Source organism: Tamandua tetradactyla, chromosome 3 (assembly GCF_023851605.1).
Source record: "Tamandua tetradactyla isolate mTamTet1 chromosome 3, mTamTet1.pri, whole genome shotgun sequence".
Classification (NCBI taxonomy): domain Eukaryota; kingdom Metazoa; phylum Chordata; class Mammalia; order Pilosa; family Myrmecophagidae; genus Tamandua; species Tamandua tetradactyla.
Genome location: NC_135329.1, coordinates 186730817 through 186755015, shown reverse-complemented (window position 1 = coordinate 186755015; position 24199 = coordinate 186730817). Strand labels below are relative to the sequence as shown.

Below are 24199 nucleotides of genomic sequence, written 5' to 3'. Positions count from 1 at the left end.
CCCAGTTACTAGTATTTTAACACATTTTCTCAGGTTCATCTTCCCTCTAGGATGACATGGATAATGAAATTTTTTTGGCCTTAATTAAATTTTGTTACAAATTCCTCCCTTCTAATATTCAAAATCCTCTACAATATATCTCCAACCAATCCAGTAATTGGTATCTCCAATTAGTATTCTAAAATTCAGTCAAATTATTCCTCAAATAAAAGACAGAGATAATTGTGCACAAATGTTCAATACAACATTGTTCATAATTGTCAAAAACTGGAAACAACCTAACGCCTATCAACTGCTGAGCGTTGTAAGGACTAGTCATATTATGGAATATTACATAAAATAATAAGGAACAAAATACATTAGGAATATATTTAATACATCCTTATAATAAGGAATAATACATTCAGCAGCATGATAAATATTCCTTTAAAAATCTTCCTAAGTGAAAATAAGTCAAAACCAAATGACCATATTCCAGTTTCTAGAAACTAGAATGTAGGTTATCAAAGGCCAAGGTAGAAATAGGAAAGGGGGAGTTAAAGCTTAATTTGTGCAGAGTTTCTGTATGATGTGATGAAAAAGTTTTAGTAATTGATGGGGGTGATGGTAACAAAATATTTTAAACATAATTAACAGCACTGAATTATATACTGAAGGTGGTTAAAATGGAAAATTTTAGGTTTTATATATGTTACTAGAAGCAAAACTTAAAAAAACAACATAGGACCATACTACACGACACAGCGAATCTTAACGTGAACCATAGATTACAGTTAATATACAATTATAAAAACATCCTATCACCAACTGTAACAAATAAACCAGTAATGCAAGGTGTTAATGAATTGGTATATGAGAACTCTGTATTTTATGCATATTTTTTCTATAAACCTAAAACTGCTCTACTTAAAAAGAAGACCAAACCATAAATAAATATATCTGCTAAATCCAAACTAGATGTATCTTAACTTCCAGACTTTGGAGAGAACTAAGGAGAGAGAGGGGCCAAGCCTATTCCTCATTACCTTCATGATAAAAACCAGAGGCTTTGCAATGAACTTCAAAGACTCAGATCATCTAAATAAAAACAAAAACAAACAAAATGACTGCTTTCTGTATTACTCCATTTATATGAAATTCTTAGGCAAAACTGTAACAACAGAGAGCAGATCAGTGATTGCCTATAGATGGGAGCTGGGCAAGGGATTCTACTAGGAAAGGTAACAAGAAAGCTTTATGGGTGGCAGAAAATTTTCCATACTCTTATTCTTACGGTGATTACACAACTGTATGAAATTATCAAAATTCATCAGACTGTACATTTTATAGGTAAAGTCCCAAATAAAACCAAAGTCATGAATAAAAGGCAACTGAACTCACCACAAACTGCAGAGATTAGATAAAGAAAGAGGTTACCTGGGGGATGCAGAGTCTCCGCAAACTGGCGGACGCCACACTGGTGGATCTTCGGAACTCACAGCCCCGTCACCTTCTACATCTCAGGAAACCTCCAAACTCATTGAAAGACGAATCTGAGGAGAGTTTGCCGATTATGGCAGTTTACTCGGGACACCAAAATTTCTCTGCAATGAGGAAGACAGATCACTTGCGGAAACGGAAGTAGCTTCAGGTTTCTAGGAATGGCAAGTGATTTTTATAGACATAAGAAGGAAGTTAGCTTGACTCCTATTGATTGAATGAGCGTTTGTGTGTCTTACAAGGTTGGTTTAGGGCAGGTGGTCTTTATTCTGTTTGGTCAAATGTAATTTGGGCTTGATTGCCTATCTGGGTCAGGTGTCTTGGTGGAGATTTCAAATTTCAAAAGATATCAAGAGGAAACTTAAGAGGAAGTTCAAAATGGTAGGAGGGTATGGGATTACTTGGTGGGGGAGGGGGGCAGGGCTCTGAGCTGTACCCAGGACTTTCTCTGTAAAACTGTATCTCTAGTTGGGATTTAAAAAGAGCATCCATTTTTTCCTACAAACCAAAGAGATTCAATAGTAATGGCTACCTAATGCCAAAGAAATTTTTTATCTGGAACTGTGACGCAGCAAATGGTATCAATAAACCAACAACAACAAGGGGTGCTGCAGTGAATAGGCAGCCCAGATTCTTAAAGGCTCTGCCCGTTCTGTGCCCCTTGGCCACTATAACCCAGGGGCCCAAGAGAAAGGTCAAGTTAGCTGAAGGGGCAGTAAAGGGTGAGCCCAAGTACAGATGGGCCAAAAACACAGCAGAAAAGAGAAAGCTTCAGATAAAGAAGTGCAAACAGGGAAAGGATGAGCAAAAGGAAAGAAAGCAAAAGTGGCTAACCAAGGAATCAAATAAGATGGGCCTGCAGAAGCAGAGACACTAAATCTAAGAAGAAATTGGACTTTGATGGAGCAGAAGAGAAAACCAGATCTGATTCATATCGTACCACATCTTATCTGCACTCTCTGTACATCCCTTCCTGTAAAATACAGCAGAATAATTTTATCGACTGTTTTATTAATGCAAGCTTTTAAAATATCTGTGGAAACCCTTTTGTAAGGAGGAATAATATCACCACATTTATTATTTTTTTTACCATATTGATAGGTATAAATGCTTTTTTTAAGAGGTGAAATTTCATGCTGATTGTACTTATTTTTGTGTATTCAGAAAATAATATAAAGTGGTATAAATGGAGATTTTGTATTGTATGTCAACTTAACAGTCCAGTATTCAATGACTGAAAAAAAAACCAAGTTTGAAAACTAGTATTAGACACAGTAGAACTCTAAAGGCACAGTAAAGTAGGCATAAATATTGTCCAACAAACAACCCAGGGCTGTGAATTTAGGGTGTTAGCAAACACTTCTGTTTCTGACATGTTATATGTAAGTTAACAAATCCTATATTCCAAAGAAACACTAAGAAACATGGACATTTCCAGTTAAGAGAATTAAATTTCTAGGAAATGACCTTTCCAGACTAGTGGATGTAAAATATTAAGGTCATTCAAGAAACAAATAGTTGGTGTCTGGGGAAATTGGAATATTTAAAAACACGCCTTGAGGAGCTAAATGACCTTTACATTTCTTCACTAAATATAAAATGCTCACCTGCATCCAGATTACACATTTATCCACAGGGTTTGATTCATGGTATTCAAGCATTTAAACTTCAGGGTATTTGATTTGCCAAAACTCATAGCATTAAAACAAAGGAGAGTTTGCCTGGGAAATCTTTTCTCCATACAACAATGATAATGTCCCCAGAGAAAAGTACAAATGGAAATTCACTGAATCTAATACATTTTAAAAATACAACGCTCCCACCACCTCCACATGCACAAGAACCCCTCCAAAAGTAGTTTCCTCTTTTCTCTAATTTGGTCATGGAACTAGGGGGTAATATTAAGCTTGAGAGCTATTCTAGTATTTCTGTCTTGTTAACACCATATTTTGATAATCAAATAATCAGAGGTGATCCTCATTCCTTTGCTAAAAAATGTGAACTCAATAGCTAGAAAGAAATTTTTTTAATTATTATAATGAAGACCAAAATGTTCTTTCCACCTTGTCTGAAAAGGATCCAAGAAAGCTGGAGAGCTTGAGTAGCTCTCTCTGCCCTTCAGGATCTTGCTTTCCCTTGGACTTTGTCTCAAGCCTTATTGGTATAGATCATTAGTAGAAATGCATGCCCATAGTATTTATATCATTTGGAACAATTCCAGCTTAAGTTCTTCAATAGGTATTTCTTTTACTGCATTCAAATTACGGTTATCAGCATGAGGAAAGAAATATAATATATAAATAGTAGCAGTGGCTACTAGTGGGAAAGGGTTTGTACTGAGGGTAAGCAATCTTTATTGACCGTTTGAAAGGCTTGCAAGTTCAAGTCCAACTCCTTTCAAATGAATAGCAAGGTCTCATTGGTATTTAAAATACACATTATAGGGCAGTGCAACAGTGGCTCAGTGGCAGAGTTCTTGCCTACCATGCTGGAGACCTGGATTTGATTTCAGGAGCCTACCCATGCCAAAAAAAAAATCTATCTATCTATAATATATATATATATATATATATATATATATATATATATATATATTATAACTTTTCACATGAGCTTGATTTTCTGTTGGGAATAAGTGATGTTACTTCTCAAAGAGCTCTAAAGCAACTAAGGGCATTAGAGGAAAAATGCAGATATTTGCATAATCTGTGCAGTTCCATTAAATTGTGTAAGTGAATGTCAGGTCCTGGTCATCAAGGTACAACTATTAAATCTCCATGCTTTTAAAACAGAAGAGTATATGTATTCTGTTATCACTTCTAACAGCAGTAGCAGCAATCGCATCTTTGATGGGGGATGGGAGGGAAAGGGAGGAAATGGATTCCAGCCTCAAGTAGCATGTATGCTAGCTGGTTTATTTAAAAGATATCAAGAGCATGAAGAAGAAATTTGTTTCAAATCCCCCAAGGGAGAGTCACGGTTCCTAACACAAGAGTATATTCTGAAGCTACCCTTGGTGGTGGAGGATGAAATAATGAAATTGAGGAAAAGACATTTCTATAGCCTCATAATCTGTGTCCCTGCTCAATGGGCTGCTGCATTAAAAATGAGTTTACATGGAACAGCACTTTGGCCTTGGATCGCAGATCAATTTTCTCTAGCCTAATAAAGCATCCCTTGCTCACTTCTCTTGTGTTAGGGAAAAAAATTCAGTGTCACTAGCTTAAAATATTGCCAGTGAGAATGAGGAGTTTCCCTTTCAATAGGTAAATTTTCCCACCGAACGTCAAAATATTTTCTCTGAGAAGAAAGCTCAAAGTCAAAAACCTTAGCAATACTGATGCATAGTTCTGGGAAATAATACAGTCCCCTCTGCATTTTTATTTTGTTTTAAATGACTTGGAAATGATCCATAAAGACCCCCCAAACCAGACATGTAAACTGAGGTGAATGAAAACATGTTGAACAACTTTCATAGTCTCATAAAAATGTGCAAACTCATTAACTGAAGAAATTCTGCTCCTAGGAATTTGTGCTAAGAAAATAATGTGTGATGTGCAATGTAGATACCATAAATAAAGATTTAGGTTAAAACTATAAGCTCTCCATACAATAGGAGAATATGCAATTATTACAAACTAAATTCTAAACGGATATTTATAGACCTGGAAAATGTTTGGAGTAGCTTGAAAATGGGAAAGGCAGTTTATTTAATATTTATAGCAAATATCCCATATCACACGCCACCCTGTGTGGGTTTAGGGATATATATGATATATGATATATGATATATAGCTTGTTGTGAGGACCCAAAGAATAAACTGATATAAATTATCAGGGAATATCTCCAATCTCATACAAGATGGCAAGGAGTAAACTTGTTACAACCTTTTAGCACTGAAAGTAGACAATGAGGCTTAATGAATGGCTCAGAGCAAGACGGTTGGTTACTCCTGGCACAGCACGCAGTAGGTTTACATCAATCCAGCCACCCATAATCCCATAACAGAGATTCTGCACATGTGGTGGCTTGTATGACAGCTGAGGAAACTTGAGCTCAAGGAACCTATTGCTTTTATAGGAAGCAGTAAGCAAGGCAGCTGAATAAAGAATCTTGAAAAATGTCCCACTGAAAGAGAGGTCAGAACCTTGCAATCCTGACATACTGTAAAAAATGCAGGAGCAAAAGTGGCCCATGAAGAGGGATTCACAATGGAAGGTTCTTTGAAAAATATAAAGCACCCAAGAGAAATGGAAACGTATGCCCACTCAAAAATGTACAAGAAATATTCATAACAGCATTATTTATAATAGGCAATGTGGAAACAATCCAAATGTCCATCAACTGAAAATTGGATAAACACAATGTGGTATCACCAAACAGTGGACTATTATTCAATCATAGAAAGGAATGAAGTTCTGATACCTGCAACAGCATGGATAAACCTTGAAGGCATGATAATTGAAAGAAGACAATGACATAAGACCACATATTATATGATCCCATTTACATGAAATGTCCAAAACAAATCTATAGAGGCAGAAAGCAGAATAGTGCCAGGAACTGGGAGTTCCAGGGTAGTGGGAAATGGGGAGTGACTGTGAATAGGTACAGAATTTCTTTTGGGGGGTGATGAAAATATTCTAAATGTTCCAAAATTAGGTTGTGGTGATGATTGCATGATGTGAATATATTAAAAAATGTTAGCTTGTAATGCTCTGTGAATTATACCCCAATAAAGCTGTTTTCTGAAACAGGCACCATTAAAGATGCCGAGTGATTGAATTACTTAGGTCACCTTGGTATCACTGCCACTCTGCTAAGAGGGGGTGCAGAGGAGAAGCTAGGAACTACATTTCCCAGAATCCCTTTCCCCATTTAATTTGGATTCGAAACTGCCAATGAAAGGGCCTTGAGTGAGAATTGGAAGATGGAAGAGAAGTAGAGATCATTAATTTCAGTTGCAGCCAGATGGGTAGGCAAATAAGAGAATCACAGGGAGGCCTTGAGAATGCCTAACCTTAGAGCTACAGGAGATGATCTGTAGCAGCTAACTTGACCTTCACCCCACAGATTTCCCACAGTTGTACAAGTCTACACTTTTCTTTATTAAAACCCATCATAATTTGAATTTTTAGAATAGCTTCATTTTCCTTACTGAACCCTGACCCTTTTTGGTTCCAAGGAAATTCAAAGATGAGGGTTTGATGGAATTCAAAGATAGGAATTCAATCTCAAATTTGCTTAGATTTGAAAACAGTAGTAACTTCACTGCCAATGAAAATTAGGAACAAGTGGTTCATGATAGGTGGTCGCAAACAGTTATTTTTAAAATAACCTGTAATTTTGTGGACTCATGTGACTACTGATGGTAAGTGTTCAGGAGACCAAGTGTTTTTCTGATAGAATGTTATGATGGAAATAAAGACAAATAAAACAAACAAACCAACAACAACTAACAAAAAAAAGCAAGACGGTAGAGTGCTCTGGTCATTTGTGATTGCACTGAAGAAGTTGGGGAAAAATTTAAATTCCAAGCTAAGGCAAGAGAAAAGAATCAAAGAACTTTGTATGACTGCCCTAAAATAAACTCTTATTTCTTTGTTGGGAGGCAGCCTGCCGTGAACCTCCATGGGCTTAAATGTCAGAAAACCCAACTCAAACACTGATCCTGTGGTTAAATTTCATCGCAAATAGAATTTGAATTACAAATAGGATTTACAGCCTCATCAAGGCTCATATTAAAGTTAGTGTGTTCACTTGTGAAAGCATTGGGCACTGAGTATTAGAATGGGGGCTTTGGGTAGATTTCAATACATTAGAGTTCCCTGAAACCCAAGTATTATGGAGGTTTCTTGTCTTAATATGTTGGCTTCTCCTTCCTCCTATAATGATCTTACTTGAGACTATTATCTTTCAAGGGGCTGCCAATTTTCTGCAACACCCACACCTACCAACTATGCTCATGGTGAGATTTCAGTACTGGCAGACCCCTGGGGTCAAATAAAATGTCTGATGTGGAAGGTGGTACCTTCATACCAACACTTGCAAATTTTATCACTTTGTATGGTAGAAACTGGGGAGTTGTTGTAGAAGTGACTCCTTAGGTTATTAGACTAGAGAGAAATGATTCTAAAATTGTTAGATCAAGAATGAGCCAAATTTATTGATATGGGTGCACTGTCAAGGGATTTTGGATTCAATGCAATAGCTTGAACTTCAGGGAGTGACAACATTTTTCTCAGTCAGATGAGAAGTTGAACTCAATAGTGGCCTAAATTAATTGTAACCAAAAGTCTGCTTCTTCTTCTATGTTTGTATGTTTGTTTGTCAAGATTTACAGTGTGTATTGTAGGAAAAAACTCAAAGTCTTGGGGAGGTAATAATGTTGATACCTATTTAATATGACTTGCCCATCCATCCTTAATCATATCTCCTAGAGGGTCCAGAGGCCATTCCTTTTACCAAGACATTGAAAAATGCATCAACAAGGTAAGCCCCAGAATCCTAAATCCTAGTGGTTTTCTCTGCAACTACAAGAGCGGGCAATTTCACTAGTGAAATGAGCTCCCTGATTTCAGTGAGGATTTATTATTGATCCAAGTCTGACTGTCCAATGGCCTGTAGTGCATATAACTTAGACATATTGTGTGGCCTAGGGTTCTCTAGAAAAACAAAATCAGCAGGAAATATTCATAGACATAAAATTTATAAACGTGCCTCATGTAACTGTGGGAATGTAGAGTCTAGAATCCATAGGGCAGGCTGTGAAGCTGACGACTCTGATGAAGGGGCTGGATGAACTCCACAGGAGAGGCTAATCCAGTGAGTAGATTAAATATCACTCATTGTAGAAGACATGCCCCTTGGTTGATTACAAATGCAATCAGCTGTGATTGCAGCCGACATGATGATGATTTAATTTTCTGAAATGTCCTCATAGCAACAGACAGGCCAGCACTTGTCCAACCAGACAAACCGCCTGGCCAAGTTGACACATGAACCTGACCATGACACATACCATCTACTTCTCTTCGTAATACCTCACTATACTTCTCATGACTGTGACTTCAAAGGACAATCAGAGCAAATGTGCCATATGACTCCAAAATGTTTTTGTAAATTTGCATAAAGTATTGGGAAGATATATTAGTTCCTTACTGTTGCTGCTCTAACACATTACCACAAACTTAGTGGCATAATTCAACTTAAATTTATTCTTTTATAGTTAAGGAGGTTGGAAGTTGAAAATCAGCTTCATTGGGCTAAAGTAATGTGTTGGCAGGGCTGTTTCCTTCTGGAGGTTCTGAGGGGAGAATCCATTTCCTTACCATTTTCAGCAACTCATGGTTGTCTTTATTCTTTGGCTTCGAGCCCTTTCTTCCATCTTCAAAGTGTAGCACTTCAATATCTGCTTCTATCACACTTTGCCATCTTCTTTTGATCTTCTGCCTTGCTCTTGCAGGGACACATAAAATTACATAGGGCTCTTACAGATAATCAGGATGATCTCCCCATCTCAAAATATACCTACAAAGACCCTTTTTCCATATCAGGTAACATTCACAGGTTCTGGTTATCTTATGGGGATCCATTATTCAGCCACAGAACAGTACTGAAATTGTAGTCAGGGTATTTTTATTTATGTACTAAATAATGACAATTATCATTATGTTATTAATTACTTGTAAAACGTTAAGCCAGTTATTTCACTTTGATACCCCTATTTTGTGAAATCGGGATAATTCTTTATTTCTACAGTATCATTATGATGATCCATGAGATAATGGATCTGGAAGTATTTGGAAAGCTTACAAGAAACATATTGGATACTATTGTTAATTAGAAGATTAAACTAAGATACTGGTAGTATTTTAAAATGTGGTTCTAATTTCTAGCCCTCTGAAATTATATTTCATTTTAATTTAGTATCTCCCAAACAATAAGGTATTGCTTCTCCATTTAGAATCCCCTGATAACATGTTATCTTTAGCAGTCAACCTTTATACACTTATCCTGAATCCAAAGATTCTCTATATGACAAAATATGAATAATTTACTCTATAAGAACAGCAAAATTGCTTTGTTAATGAAGGCCTGTAATGCCAAACACTCATAATCATATAAATCATGAATCTGCTTGACTAGAAGGAATCCCTGGAGCAATTTTTTTCCATTCATTTGATTCACAACCAAGTTTGTGAATCACCATGCCTTTGACACCAATATTTCTTATTAGATGGAGCTATTTGAATGACTTTATCCTGGAGGCTCTACTAGCCAACAAATATACAAATATATAGGAAAAAAAATTGCTTTATGTCAACAAATGAATATACGAATGCATTAAATAAAATAATGTATTAAGATACTTTCAAAGCACTAGTTTTCATAACAAAGGTTTATAATTCACTATGTCCTTTCATGACGTTTTTGATTTGTTTAATTTTATGGGGCTTTCCCATGACTGTTAAAGCTAGTCATTTAAAGGCCAAGGCAAAAGTATAAAAAATTTATAATTTTTGTATTTAAGGTACTATAGAGAGCGAGCTACTTTAGGACAAAGAATAGAGTTCAGTGGAGAGCATGCTGACTTGGTATAAGGAGAAGTAGGGAGAGAAGGAGAAATATTTCCTGTTATTTGCAAAGGACAAACCAGGTTGGATGTTCTTTCTACTTACATGCTTTTGCCTATGCTAAATTTTCTCCCTGGAATAATTCCCTTTAAACACCATCTCCCACCCCATTAGCCTGGCTAATTTCTATGCATCTTTCATAATTTATCTCAGATATCACCTCCTCCTACTCCTCATTACTCCTTTAGACTGTTTGGTACTGCTCTGGTGTGCTCCCATGTCAGCTAGAAACTACCTCTAATATAGTTTATATCACATTGCATTTTAATTGTTGTATCCACCCCTATTTTCCCACTGTCCCCTGCCTAAGTTCAAGTTTTTAAAGGCAGAGATTTATCTTCCATCTTTCTATCACCGATGTCTAAAAGCAATGAATGTTTGTTGAGTGAATGAATTGATTAGGAAGCAAATTTAATAATGCACTGTGTGAGGATTCTCTAGACAAACAAAACCAGCAGGAGATATCTGTAAATGTGAGATTTATAAAAGTATCTCACACACCACCGGGGACACAAGAGTTCAAGATCTGTAGGGCGGGCTGTGAGCTGGCAGTTTGGGTGAAGGGTCTTGATGAACTTCCCAGAAGAGGCTGGCTGGCTGGATTGGAGAGAGAGATTCTCTCTTCTGAATTTTCCTTAAAAGCCTTTGGGTGATTAGATTAAGTATCATTCATTGCAGAAGATACTGCAGATGCAGCCAAAATGTTCATGATTTAAGTCCACAAAATGTCCACGCAGCAACAGACAGGCCAGTGCTTGCTTGACCAGACAACCAGGCACCATCACCTGGCCAAGTTGACTCATGAACCTAACCATCACATGCACCATAGATTTATCTGCTTCTACTGAAGCCTAGTTATTAAAATATTGTTTTATTTAATTAAAAATCATTAAATCTGGGGTGGGCAATGTTGGCTCAGTGGTAGAGTTCTCGCCTGCCATGCCGGAGACCTGTGTTCGGTTCCTGGTGCCTGCCCATGTTAAAAAAAAAATCATTAAATCTGGCACTGTGTATTTCTCCACCAGTTTGGTGAAAATTATCAAATTATTTGTACATAGTAACTTTTCTCTTCATTCCTAATTTCTCCACTGTGCAGAAATCATGCAGTTTGGTTGGGATTGACCCCATCACCAGGGGCAGGTTTTGACTCCTGGCACCTTAAGCCTTCCTGCTGCTCTCATTACCCTGGTGAGAGACCTGGCTGCATGCCCATTCGGAACCAGCAGCTGCAGGGCATTCTGCCGGCCATAGGAGCAGCAATGGATCCAAGCTGGCTCAATACAAGGAAACCCAGATGTTCTGTTTGACGTTTGTGGAAAGACAGTTAAAAGATGTAAGCAGATGTAAGGACTGGGGAAGGTGCAATAATTTGGGACCATATGGGAAGCCAGTTGAGAACAAAACCAACATGTAGAAGAGAACAGAGGCCAGAGAATTGCAGACAAATGGAATCAGAGCTTTGATAGAAACGTGCTTGGACTTCCTCTACTTTGGGACATAACAATTATACAAGCGGATATATCTTTTTCCTAAGTTCCTGTTTAAGACTATTTGAGCAAGTCTTTCTGTTCTTTGCCACATTAAGAGATATCATACGTGCTTAAAAGACATCCTGGAAAGCAAGACCATATAGAGAAGAAACTATGACTGCATTTACATTTTTAAATTTTACCACCTTTGAGCAAAAAAGAAATGAATAGTAATAGAGATTAAATTCAAATTCACGTTTATATTCAAAATCCCTGCAGCAGAGTAATGAGTGATAATCAATAATCAAGTTCTCCTGTTGGGTTTATCTAATTCACTGCAACTTGTTAATCGAGAGGGAATGCTCTCTTCTAAGAATGTTTGGGTTTCGATATTCAGTCAGTCCTAAAAATCTTTTTACTAGAGGGAAAAACTAGGTAATGGAGACTCTGGGGCATATCAGGAAATAAAAGGAAGTCGATTAAGTTGGTAATTTTATGCAGATATAGATCAAAACCAAAAGAGAAAGAATAAGGAAAGGGTAAGATTTTCAGGGAGTGTCAAGCACTCTCCTGTGATCCTTTTACATAAAAAAAAATACAGCGTTTTTACTAATCAAAAGAAATATGGCTATACATGAACTGAACACAGTAGAAAAGACTGGGGGTAGAAAGAGAGAACTTGCTGATAATATAGTACTTGCAAAAACAAGCATTTGCCATTTCCCTCTTGGCACTGTGTCTGTTGTCTACCAGGGCAATCATATCCAACAGTAATTGTCTAACAATTGTTCTGCACTGAGAAGATACCCCTATTACAGACATTAACACGGTGAGGCATCAAACTTCCTCACTGTAATTACCCTTGAGCTTATTCTCACAAATGAATTAATATGCTGATCGCTTGGACCAATACAGCCAGCAAAAGGGTTATGAATTGCTTCCAAATCAGATAAAATGAGGCATGACATCATTTAATTAATTTCATGGAAGTAGGGGGTTGCAGCAGAAAGAAAAAACTTCCACTTTGGCTTTCTTCCCAGAATGGGGTGTGAACATAGGGGCAGGAATTGGGAAATGAAGGTAAAACCCAGTGTCACTGAAAGCTTTAGTGTTACTGAGCAGACGGGTATGCTGACTCCAAGGTACCTTTTGAGATAGTCATACTATTGTGGCCGATTGTCCAGAATATGGCTGGTGGGCTGATGGAGCCTGATGTAAGTGGTCCCAGCCGTAGTTCTTACAAAACAAAATGTGCTTGTTTCTCCATGAGGATGCTGAGAATTATTTACCTTGTAAGTGAGTAGCTTGAACAAAAATGATGCCAATTGTTAAAAACCTCTTTATAAAAGAAAAAAAAAGTAAAGACAAAAGATGAGCTAACAGGGTATGATTAGACACAAATTGAATGTTCCTTTCTCACTCATACCCAAACAGGTTGGGAGCCTTGGCAAGGCTGGAAACAAGGAAGTGAATGTTCCTGATTCTTATCAAAAGGCAGCTTGATTGTGTAACCGTAAGCATAGAAATCCATCTTCTTGTCTAATATGTATTTAGTTACCCAACAAAAAAAGGTGTTAGCAGAGCTACTAGCCAATCGATAATACTCTATTTAGATTAGACTTTGATTCCTTCCATTATCTCCTGCCCATTTCTACCTTTTAAAGAGGCCTGAGTCACCTGGCTAGATATTTCTACAAGTGATAGTTAAATTTATGTGGCTTCCTTCATAAGTTTTCCACAGAATTTCGAAGCTATTTTTGAGATCTAGGACTCAAGCATAACTCTTAAAAAAAAAGTTCCATGGATAATAATAGAATAATAATAATAATAAAAACTTTAGGAGATTGAGTTGTAATTTTATTTTCTTGTACTTACAAGAACAAACAAAAATTAACCTTGTTCATGTTTTAATTACATACCAGTAAACAAAGACCTGTTATGATTTTTTTCGGCCTTCATTTTCCTTTTATTGAGTAACAGTGTGAAACATTCAAAACAATAGGTTCTTAACAATGATCATTAATTAATTAAACTGATGTGTGTGAAAGTGTAAGTTCAGTAATTCTACAGTCTGGTTTGGATCTCAACTACTTGACTTTCGGCTACCTGTCTGAGTCTAAATTTTCTTAACTGTAATATGAGCTCTATCTAGCACACTCATAGGCCTGTGTGAGCATTCAGTATAGGAAATATATAAAGCAGCTTGCACACATTAAATATTGATGTCTCTTTACATCAACTGTTGAAATTGTTAAAATTTATTGTTAGCATAATGGTATTAATTTGACATGTTCATCTTGTATCCATTCAGTATACATCCAGACCTACAATCAAATCTACTCTCCTTAACTGGTCTTGCTTCCACTCTTACCCATCTTCAAGCACTTTTGTTCTTATATAGCAGCAAGAATAATTATCTTAAAATATAACTAGGATTTGTCACATCCCTACTTAATGCTCTTTAAAAACTTGACTTTTCACTTAAAATGCAAAGTCCTTCCCATGGCTATGTTCTTTGGCTCTTAACTTTCCAATTTCTATGAACTGCTTTCCAACTGCCTCCTTCCAAGAAAATATTAAAGAAAAAGCAAAAGCTAAGTGACCAAACACTGAAGACAGAGTAGAAAGTTTTTACTGTCAAGCAAGGAACCCAATTCAGCATAGTCTTAGTTCTTGGTGAGGCTATTGGACAAGGAAAGTTGGGATGGATTTTACAAAACTGAGAGAGAGGAAATGGCTCTTAGCCTACCTGAGAAAAGAAAAGTGTTTGAGAACAGCCCTAGGATGGTGACATCTAGGCTTGTTGTGAGGTACATGCTGGGGGTTAAGGCAGCTTCTAATGAGCATGTAAGCGTGCTCACCTGGGATTACAGTGTGAGATGGGAGATGCCAGGGTTAGGTCTATGGTGCCCAGTCAGGTCAGCACTATAGCTCGCAGATGGGAGACCAGGTCTGAGTTTCTCACTACCATACTGGCCTTCTCTCAGTTCTGGAAGTAAAGAGCCTTCCTCAAAGCCTTTGCACATGCTGTTCCATCTGCTTAGAACATTCTTCTGCTCTTCACACAGCTCTCTCCTTCACATACTTGGGTCTTCCCTTAAGTTTTATCTCTTCAAAGATGTTTTCCTTGACCACCTCTTGATTCCCTAATATTATTCCCTATCTGAGCCCCAGTTTTACTTCAGTGCACTTACAACATTTTTAATTATTCCACTTATTGCTTATATATGTATGCAGGTAGGTATGTATGTATCTATCTGTCATCATCCACTAGAATGTAAGCTTCATATGGAGAGTGAGCTAAACTAAGAGATAAATAGGATTTTTTTTTTCGTTTTCTTTAATTCAACAGACAAAACAAAAGCCATGATACTTGAATGGGTGTCAAAACAATCTAGTTATATTTAATTCATAGGTATTAAAAAAAGATGCTGCTCACATTTTTCAGGGGTAATAACAGTGGATCAAGTTGATATTTCTTTAGTAAGAATCTAAAAGTTCATTTTTATATGCATGGTGTTAATATTCATATATTTGTATGCAGTAGGCTTTTGGAGCAAGCAAATGTCCTCTAACTGCAATTTCAGCCTGGTCAAGGTAACAGACCTTTTTCATTAAGTGCTTCCAAATTTCCAATCTCGCCATGAACGTGAAAAATCTGTGCTAATTAAAGCCTGTCATATAGGCCAATAGTTCAGAGAGGACCTGGTTGGTTCCGAGGATTAAAGAAGCAAAAACTGCAATAAGGGTAACTAGGATTTTCTGTACCATGCAAGACATTGTTTTATTCTGTTTTTGTTGTCTGATTTATGAGCAGCTGTTAAAAGGTTCGATGGGATTTTCACCTTGTAAAATGTTGATCAATTTTTGTAGCTAGACTAAGGGAGGCCACCCAATGTAGAGAACATTTGCTAGAATAAATTTAGTAGGTAAAAATCCCTACTTCTTTTACATCATTCTGTCATGTGCCTCAAGGATTTCAAAATCAAAGTTCTGGTAGAGTGTTTTTATTTTGTATTGGCAGTGTCAGGCTGTGTATTATGAGAACTCTGCTCTCTCCACACTGTTGAGTTACAACTAGATCTTGTCATGTGTGAATGAATCTACTTTTGTCAAATTTTTAAGTTTTCAAGAGAACTCAGATATTAAGAATTTTTAAAATTAAATCTTTACTTTTTTAATGCTGGTGACTAATTCAAATATAATAAAAAACACTGCATGGATGAACAACAGAAGGCTGTGTGTACTGTGTGCTCTACCAGTTTGTAGCTTCTATGCTAAGCCATGTTGTTATATTTAGTGCAGGGAGGCCTATTAAAGATAAAATGTGAGTCACATATGTAATTTCAATTTTTCTAGTAACCACATGAAAAAACTAAAGAAGAAACTGTTCTAGTTTGCTAGCTGCTGGTATATAACATACCAGAAATGGAATGGATTTTTAAAAGGGGAATTTAATATGTTGCTTGTTTACAGCTCTAAGGCAGAGAAAATGTCCCAATTAAAACAAATCTATAGAAATGTCCAATTTAAGGCATCCACGGAAAGATATCTCGTTTCAAGAAGGCCGATGATGTTCAATGTTTCTCTCTCAAGCGAAAAGGCACATGGCGAACATAGTCAGGGTTTCTCTCTCATCTGGAAAGGCACATGGAAAACACAGCGTCATCTGCAAGCTTTTTCTCCTGGCTTCCCTTCATGAAGCTCCCCAGAAGTTGTTTTCCTTCTTCATTTCCAAAGGTTGCTGGCTGATGGACTCTGCTTCTCGAGGCTATGTTATTCTGCTCTCTTCGAATCTCTCTCTGAATCTCCCAAAATGTTTCCTCTTTTATAGGACTTCAGAAACTAATCAAGACCCACCCAAATGGGTGGAGACACATCTCCCCTAATCCAGTTTAACAACCACTCTTGATTGGGATACATCTCCAGGGAGATGATCTAATTACAGATTCAAACATACAGTATTGAATAAGGATTATTCTGCCTTTACAAAATGGAATTTTGATTAAAACATGGCTTTACATCCTTTCAAACCAGCACAGAAACCTATAAAATTAATTTCAATGATATTTTTTGTTTACCTGGTATATCTCAAATATTGCACTTTTACCATGTTATCAACATAAAAAAAACTGAAATATTTTACATTCTTTTTGTCATACTGCCTCTTAGAAATTTTGTATGTGTTTTACACTTGCAGAACATATCATTTTGGAAACTAAATGGTCACTGGAAATATTTTATCTGTATTGAGATTTCATAAAGTGTACAGTTGAAAAAGTGGATTCACTTACCCACATTTTTTTTAAACATATGAGTTTTCCAATAACTGAATCAAGTACCAGTGTGCAAATTTAAATTTAAATTGATTTAAATTAAGTGATAGAAACAATTCAGTTTCTCACTTGTACTAGCCACATTTCAAGTGCTCAGTAGCCACATGTGGCCACCATTTTGGACAATGCAGCTCTTGGGTTCTCTTTGCTGATATTCAGCATTCCCAAAAGGAGGAAAACTAAGGGTAAATGTTGGGGGGGGGGTACTGATTCTCTCCATTTAAACACACATCTTCAAAAATCTGAATGATCTGTTTCAGTTTCTCTGAGCTATCCCCAAATTCATCATTGAATTATCCATATTTTACCTTCTTAAAAAAAGAACCAATGTATGTTTACTAAAGGTAAATGCACAGCCTTAAAATTTGTGAGGCATATCACCAGCCCTCCATATTAACCAATTCCACTGCTGGAGATATGTTTTATATACACTTTGGTTTACATCTGTTCAGATATATATGTACCCATACACACATTTATTTATAGATTTCTGTGAATATGTGTGTATTAGTTAGGGTTCTCTGGAGAAACAGAATCAACAGGAAATATCTGTAAATATAAAGTTTATAGAAGTTGTCTCATGTAACTGTTGGAATGTAGAGTCCAAAATCCATGGGGCAGGCTGTGAAGTTGACAGCACTGTTGGAGGGTCTGGATGAACTCCACAGGAGAGGCTCACTGACTGAAGCAGGAAGAGAGACTGTCTCTTCTGAATCCTCCTTAAAAGGCTTCAATTGATTAGATTAAAGGTCACTCATTTCAGAAGACACTCCACTTGGCTGATTACAAATGGAGTCAGCTGTGGGTGCAGCTGGCATGATTGTGATTTAATTTTATGAAATGTCCTCTTAGCAACAGACAGGCTAGCACTTGCCAACCAGACAAATGGGTACCACCACCTGGCCAAGTTGACACATGAACTTGACCATGACAGTCCACCCCTTGTCATCTTGGTAGCTATACATATCACCTTAAATCATACTTAATTTCTAAATAGAAGACAGTAAAAGACACATTTTTTTCCTCCCCTAACAATACTTAACTGTCCTGCATACAACTAGAAATACATTAAATCTCCCCAGAATAGGGTATAAGTCCTTGGGTAATATTCATTCTTTAACTTGATATCTTACAACTTTTAAATAGTATAACATGAAGAAAACAGCATCAAAATCCTCATTTCTGTAACAGATCACATAGTCATAGTTCATATTTATCACTACCTTCTTCCACTATCCATTCCATGTTCCCTTTACCCTCAGTAAGCACTTCAGCTGGCTGTGGTTCTTTGCCTGGTGAGGTGACCCAAACCTTCATTCCTGAAGTTTCAGAGTCATTGGTAATCCTGCCTTGATTGGGTTGTTGCAGTTTTCCATTGATTTTAATCACAGGGCATGGTAGTACTAAAAGACACCCTAGGGGATCTCCTATATTCCAGGAAAACTCTTCTTTACCTCTATTGTGTAGTTGCAGTCCTATTTCCCCCTGATAGTCAGGGTCAGTCACCTCAGCCAGTAATGTAATTCCCGTACTGGCTTATTGATCCAGGGACACGAGTAGCCCAAAGTGACCAGGTGGCAGTCTTAGATTTCAGATCAATGGAATTATTGTTGTTTCTCCTGGTGGAAACACTCCCCCTTTTGGAACAAAAAAACCTGTAGACCAGCAGAGCTCAAGTTCTCAGAGACAGGAAACAAAAATTTTCCTAGTGGATCACTAAGGGTAATAGTGGGTGGTGCCATTACTTTCCACCCCTTGGTTCCTGGACCCATGGATTCTGACTGTGGGAAAAACAGCACCATACAGTGGATGCTGATTCAGAGCGTACACAGCTTCTTGGAGAACATTACCCCAGCCCTTCAAGGTATTGTCACCTAGTTGGCATTGTAATTGAGTTTTCAAAAGGCCATTACACCGTTCTATCAATCCAGCTGCCTCTAGATGATGGGCAACATGGTAAGACCAGAGAATTCCAAGAGCATGTGCCCATTCCCACACTTCATTTGCCATGAAGTGTGTTCCTTAATCAAATGCAATGCTGTGTGGAATACCATGGCAATGGATAAGGTATTCTATAAGTCCACAAATGGTAGTTTTGGCAGAAGCATTGCATGCAGGGAAAGGAATCCATATCTAGAGTATGTATCTATTCCAGTTAGAACAAATCGCTGCCCCTTCCATGAAGGGAGTGGTCCAATGTAATCAACCTGCCACCATGTAGCCAGCTGGTTACCCTGGAGAATGGTGCCATTTTAGGGGCTGAATGTCGGTCTCTGCTGCTATCAGATTGGGCACTCAGCAGTAACTGTAGCCAGGTCAGCCTTGGTGAGTAGAAGTCTGTGTTACTGAGCCCATGCATAACCTCCATCCCTACCACCATGACCACTTTGTTCATGAGTCCACTGGGCAATGACAGGAGTTGCTGGGGAAATAGACTAACTGGTATTCACAGAATGGGTCATCTTATCCACTTGATTATTAAAACCTTCCTCTGCTGAAGTCACCCTCTGGTGTACATTCACATGGGACACAAATATCTTCATGTTTTATCCCACTCAGAAAGGTCTATCCACATACCTCTTCCCAGACCCCTTTGTCACCAATTTTCCAATTATGGTCTTTCCAAGTCCCTGATCATCTAGCCAAACCATTAGCAACAGCCCATGAGTCAGTATACAAACACACCTCTGGCCAATTCTCCTTCCAAGCAAAATGAACAACCAGGTGCACTGCTCAAAGTTCTTCCTACTGGGAGGATTTCCCCTCACCACTGTCCTTCAAGGACACCTTAGAAAGGGGTTGGAGTGCTGCAGCTGTCCACTTTAGGGTGGTACCTGCATATCGTGCTGAACCATCTGTAAACCAGGCCCGAGTTTTCTCTTCCTCCGTCAATTCACTGTAAGGAACTCCCCAAGAGGCTATAGCTCTGGTCTGGGAAAGAGAAGGTAATGTGGCAGGAGTGAAGACCATGGACATTTGGGCCCCTTCCTCATGTAACTTACTTCTACCTTCAGGACCTGCTCTGGCCCTATCTCACATATACCATTTCCATTTTATGATGGAGTACTGCTGTGCATGCCCAACTTTATGGCTTGGTGGCTCAGACAACATACAGCTCATGATAGGCAACTCGGGTCTCATGGTAACTTGGTGGCCCATGGTTAAACATTCAGTCTCTACTAAGGCCCAGAAGCAGGCCAAAAGCTGTTTCTCAAAAGAAGAGTAGTTATCTGCAGCAGATGGTAAGGCTTTGCTCAAAAATCCTAAGGGTTTGCATTGTGACTTTCCTACAGGGGCCTGTCAAAGGCTCCAGACAGCATCTCAATTTGTCACTGACACTTCTAGCATCATTGGATCTGCTGGATCATATGGTCTAAGTGGTAGAGTAATTTGTTCAGCCGCCTGGACCTGTCACAGAGTCTCCTCTTGTTTAGGTCCCCACTCAAAATTAGCAGCTTTTCTGATCACTCAATAAATGGGCCAGAGCAGCACACCCAGATTAGGAATATGTTGTCTCCAAAATACAAAGAGACCGACTAGGCATTGTGCTTCTTTTTTGGTCATAGAAGGGGCCAGATGCAGCAACTTATCCTTCACCTTAGAAGGAATATCTTGACATGCTCCACCATCACTGGGTACCTAGAAATTTCACTGAGGTGGAAGGCTCCTATATTTTAGTTGGATTTATCTCCCATCCTCTGACATGCAAATGCCTTACCAATAAGCCTAGAGTAGTTGCTACTTCATGCTCACTAGGTCCTATCAACATGCTGTCATCAAAATAATAGACCAGTGTGATGTCTTGTGGGAGGGAGAAATGATGAAGTTCCCTGCAGACAAGATTATGACATAGGGCTGGAAAATCTGTGTACCCCTGAGGGAGGACACTGAAAGTATATTGCTGACCTTGCCAGCTGAAAGCAAACTATTTCTAGTGGACTTTACTAACAGCTATTGAGAAAAAAAGCATTTGCTAGATTAATAGCTGCATATCAGGTACCAGGGGATATATTGATTTGCTCAAGCAATGATATCACATCTGGAGTAGCAACTGCAATTGGAGTTACCACCTGGTTGAACTTATGATAATCCACTGTCATCCTTCAAGACCCATCTGTTTTCTGCACAGGCCAAATAGAAGAATTGAATGGGGATGTGAAGGGAATAACCTCCCCTGCATCCTTCAAGTCCTTAAAAGTGGCAGTAATCTCTGTAATTTCTCCAGGAATCTGGTATTGCTTCTGATTTACTATTTTGCTAGGTAGGGGCAGTTCTAGTGGCTTCCATTTGGCCTTTCTACCATAATAGCCCTCATTCCATGAGTTAGAAAGCCAGTGTGGGGATTCTGCAGGTTGCTCAGTACATCTATTCCGATTATGCACTCTCGAACTGGGGAAATAACTACAGAATGGGTCCAGGTCCCTTTGGACCCACCGTGAGATGGACCTGAGCTAAAACTCCACCAATCACCTGACCTCCATAAGCCCCCACTCTGACTGGTGGACCAGAGTGACATTTTGGAACCCCTGGAATTAATATCACTTCTGAACCAGTGTCTAATAACCCCCGAAATATCTGATCATTTCCTTTCCCCCAATGCACGGTTACCCTGGAAAAAGGCCATCAGTCTCCTTGGGGAAGGCTTAGAGGAAGGTTAACAGTATAAATCTGTGGCAGTGTAACAGGATCCTCCCCCAAAGGGACCTGGCCTCTCCCTCATTCAAGGGGCTCTGGATCTGTAAACTGTCACAAGTCTAGAAATTGATTAAGGGGCTGTGACTCTTTGTTTTTGTAATTCAAGTTAGACTTCTGTTCACTTGACCTGGAACTCTTGTTTATATAGCTCAAACAAAAATATAGTAGACTGTCCATCTATTGTACTTCTAAGTATCCCATGACTTACTAGCCAATGTCACAAGACTCTGAAAGTCAGATTATTTTGACTCCTGCTTTGAGTCCACTGTCTATTATGGTAGTCATATCCACCTTGTCTTTGGCATTTAAGTGCTGCCACTTGGTTTCTGCCAACTCGGATCCCATCATCCGCATTGTGTTTAAGGATTTCAGCTCAGTGACAGCAGTTCCCACAGTGAATATCTGACCTACAGAGAAGTGCAATGCAGAGCTCTTCAGGGATGATGGCACTAGTCTCAAATTTATTTTTCACAGTTCTAGTAAAAGGTACATCCCCCGGACACTCCTGGGGTCTAAGAGCAGACTTTGCATGATAAATCCACTCTAACATTCCAATGTCCCTAAGCTTCTGGATCCCCTCAGCTACATTATACCAGGGCACTTCAACCTCAGGTATTGTTGGCCACCTTTTGATCCATGTTTCATCTAACCATCCAAACAAACTGTTAATGCCTTTTCTAAACCCTCGAGCTATAACATTGAATGCAGAATCTCTGTTTAATGGGCCCATATCAATAAATTCAGCTTGATCCAGCTTTATATTCCTCCCACCATTATCCCACACCCTTAAAATCCATTGCCGCACATATTCCCCTGATTTCTGTCTATATAAATTGGAAAACTCACACAGTTCTTTCGGAGTATAATGTACCTCCTCATGGGTGATACTTTGTACCTCACCTTTTGGTTCCTGTTAGGACTTTAGTCTAATTATAGTTCTGGAAGAAATGAGGGGTGGTAGGGGTGGGTCATGAAATGAATTAGAGGTATCTTCCAAGCCATTTGCTTCAGGGTATTCATTTGCAGTTTAATCTGGTGAAACAAGATTAATCTCTTTAAGACTAATCCCTTCAAGTGGAGGTTGAGTGGCCAGCTCCTCAGGGCAGGCTGGAGGTGGGGCCGCTATGTCCTCAGGGCAGACTATTATAGGGTTATCTAGAGAGGACTCAGCATGACCTAGGGTTTCAGCCTCTCCACCAACATCATCAATCCATACGTCACCATCCAATTTTTCAGGGTCCCATTCCTTTCTGATCAATGCCCTCACTTTAACAGCAGACACCATGCAAGGTTGAGATTTCAGTTTACGTTGTAAAGTTGCTACTCTAACAATAAGATTGAGTCTATTTTTGGAGATCTCCAGTCTGCAGCAACAGAAAATAAGATTTTCCTTTAGGAAACTCATAGTAACATTTACATCTGTCAGACAGCATGTAAGCTTCTCCTTTGAAAGCTTAAGCCCATCCCTTTCACTCATTAATGTGCACGGTGTATCTAACAACCACTCCTGGAACCAAGCTGTATTAGTTAGGGTTCTCTAGAGAAACAGAATCAACAGGAAATATCCATAAATATAAAATTTATAAAAGTGTCTCATGTAACCATGGGATTGTAGAGTCCAAAATCTGTAGGGTGAAGCGGATGTCTCTAATGGAGGGTTTGGAAGAACTCAACAAGAGAGGCTCGCCAGTAGAAGCAGGAAGAGAGACTGTCTTTTCTGCATCTTCCTTAAAAGCCTTCCATTGATTAGATTAAAAGTCACTGATTGCAAAGGACACTCCCCTTGGCTGATTACAAATGGAGTCAGCTATGGATGCAGCCAGCGTGATCATGATTTAATTCTATGAAATGTCTTCATAGCAACAGACAGGCCAGCACTTGCCCAACCAGACAAACGGGTACCACCACCTGGCTAAGTTGACACATGAACTGACCATGACAATCTATATCTATATTAATAGTTAGGATGGAAATCTTACCTTTAAAGCTGACTATATTTGAATTTTTTCCCTTTTTAAAGGATTGTTTTCTTGGGAGGAAAATGGCTCTTTTGATTTGGAAAATTCTTGATGGACTGACTTTTAATAGCAACATGTTATGCTTCTAGTCATAGTCTGGAAGAAGAGGGCTATTACAAAAAGATTTCATTTTATTTGCATAATATCATATAGAAATTTAAAGATTTTGTGTCTTTTCCTTGCAAGCAGTGACTTTGGGGTCAGGAACTATAGAATAGCAAGATAGGAAAGAGAGAAAGCATGGTCACGCAAGCGAGAAGAAGCCTGTCGGGTAAAAAAATTTTGTACTGTAGATGACCTAGGGATTCAGAACTGGAACGTCTGATATTTAGTATTCATTTGTTGCCTGTTCTGTGCCATGCTGTACTCTCCCTCATATTACCCCAAGTAGAAATCTTGGGGTACACAGCAGCTATGTGTGGTAGTTTGGAGCTATTATGTACCCTAGACAAGGGTATGTTCTTTTAATCCGTTCTTGTGGCTACAGACTTATTGTGCATGGTACCTTCTGATTAGGTTGTTTCCATGGAGATGTGGCCCACCCAATTCAAGGTAGGTCCTGATC

General features: G+C 38.5%; 1 pseudogene; it reads left to right on the top strand.

The window, feature by feature from the left end:
* The first annotated feature begins 1423 nt into the window (after window positions 1–1423).
* The window catches only part of LOC143675858 (zona pellucida sperm-binding protein 1 pseudogene), a 46164-nt pseudogene continuing 23388 nt past the window's right edge, over window positions 1424–24199 (top strand).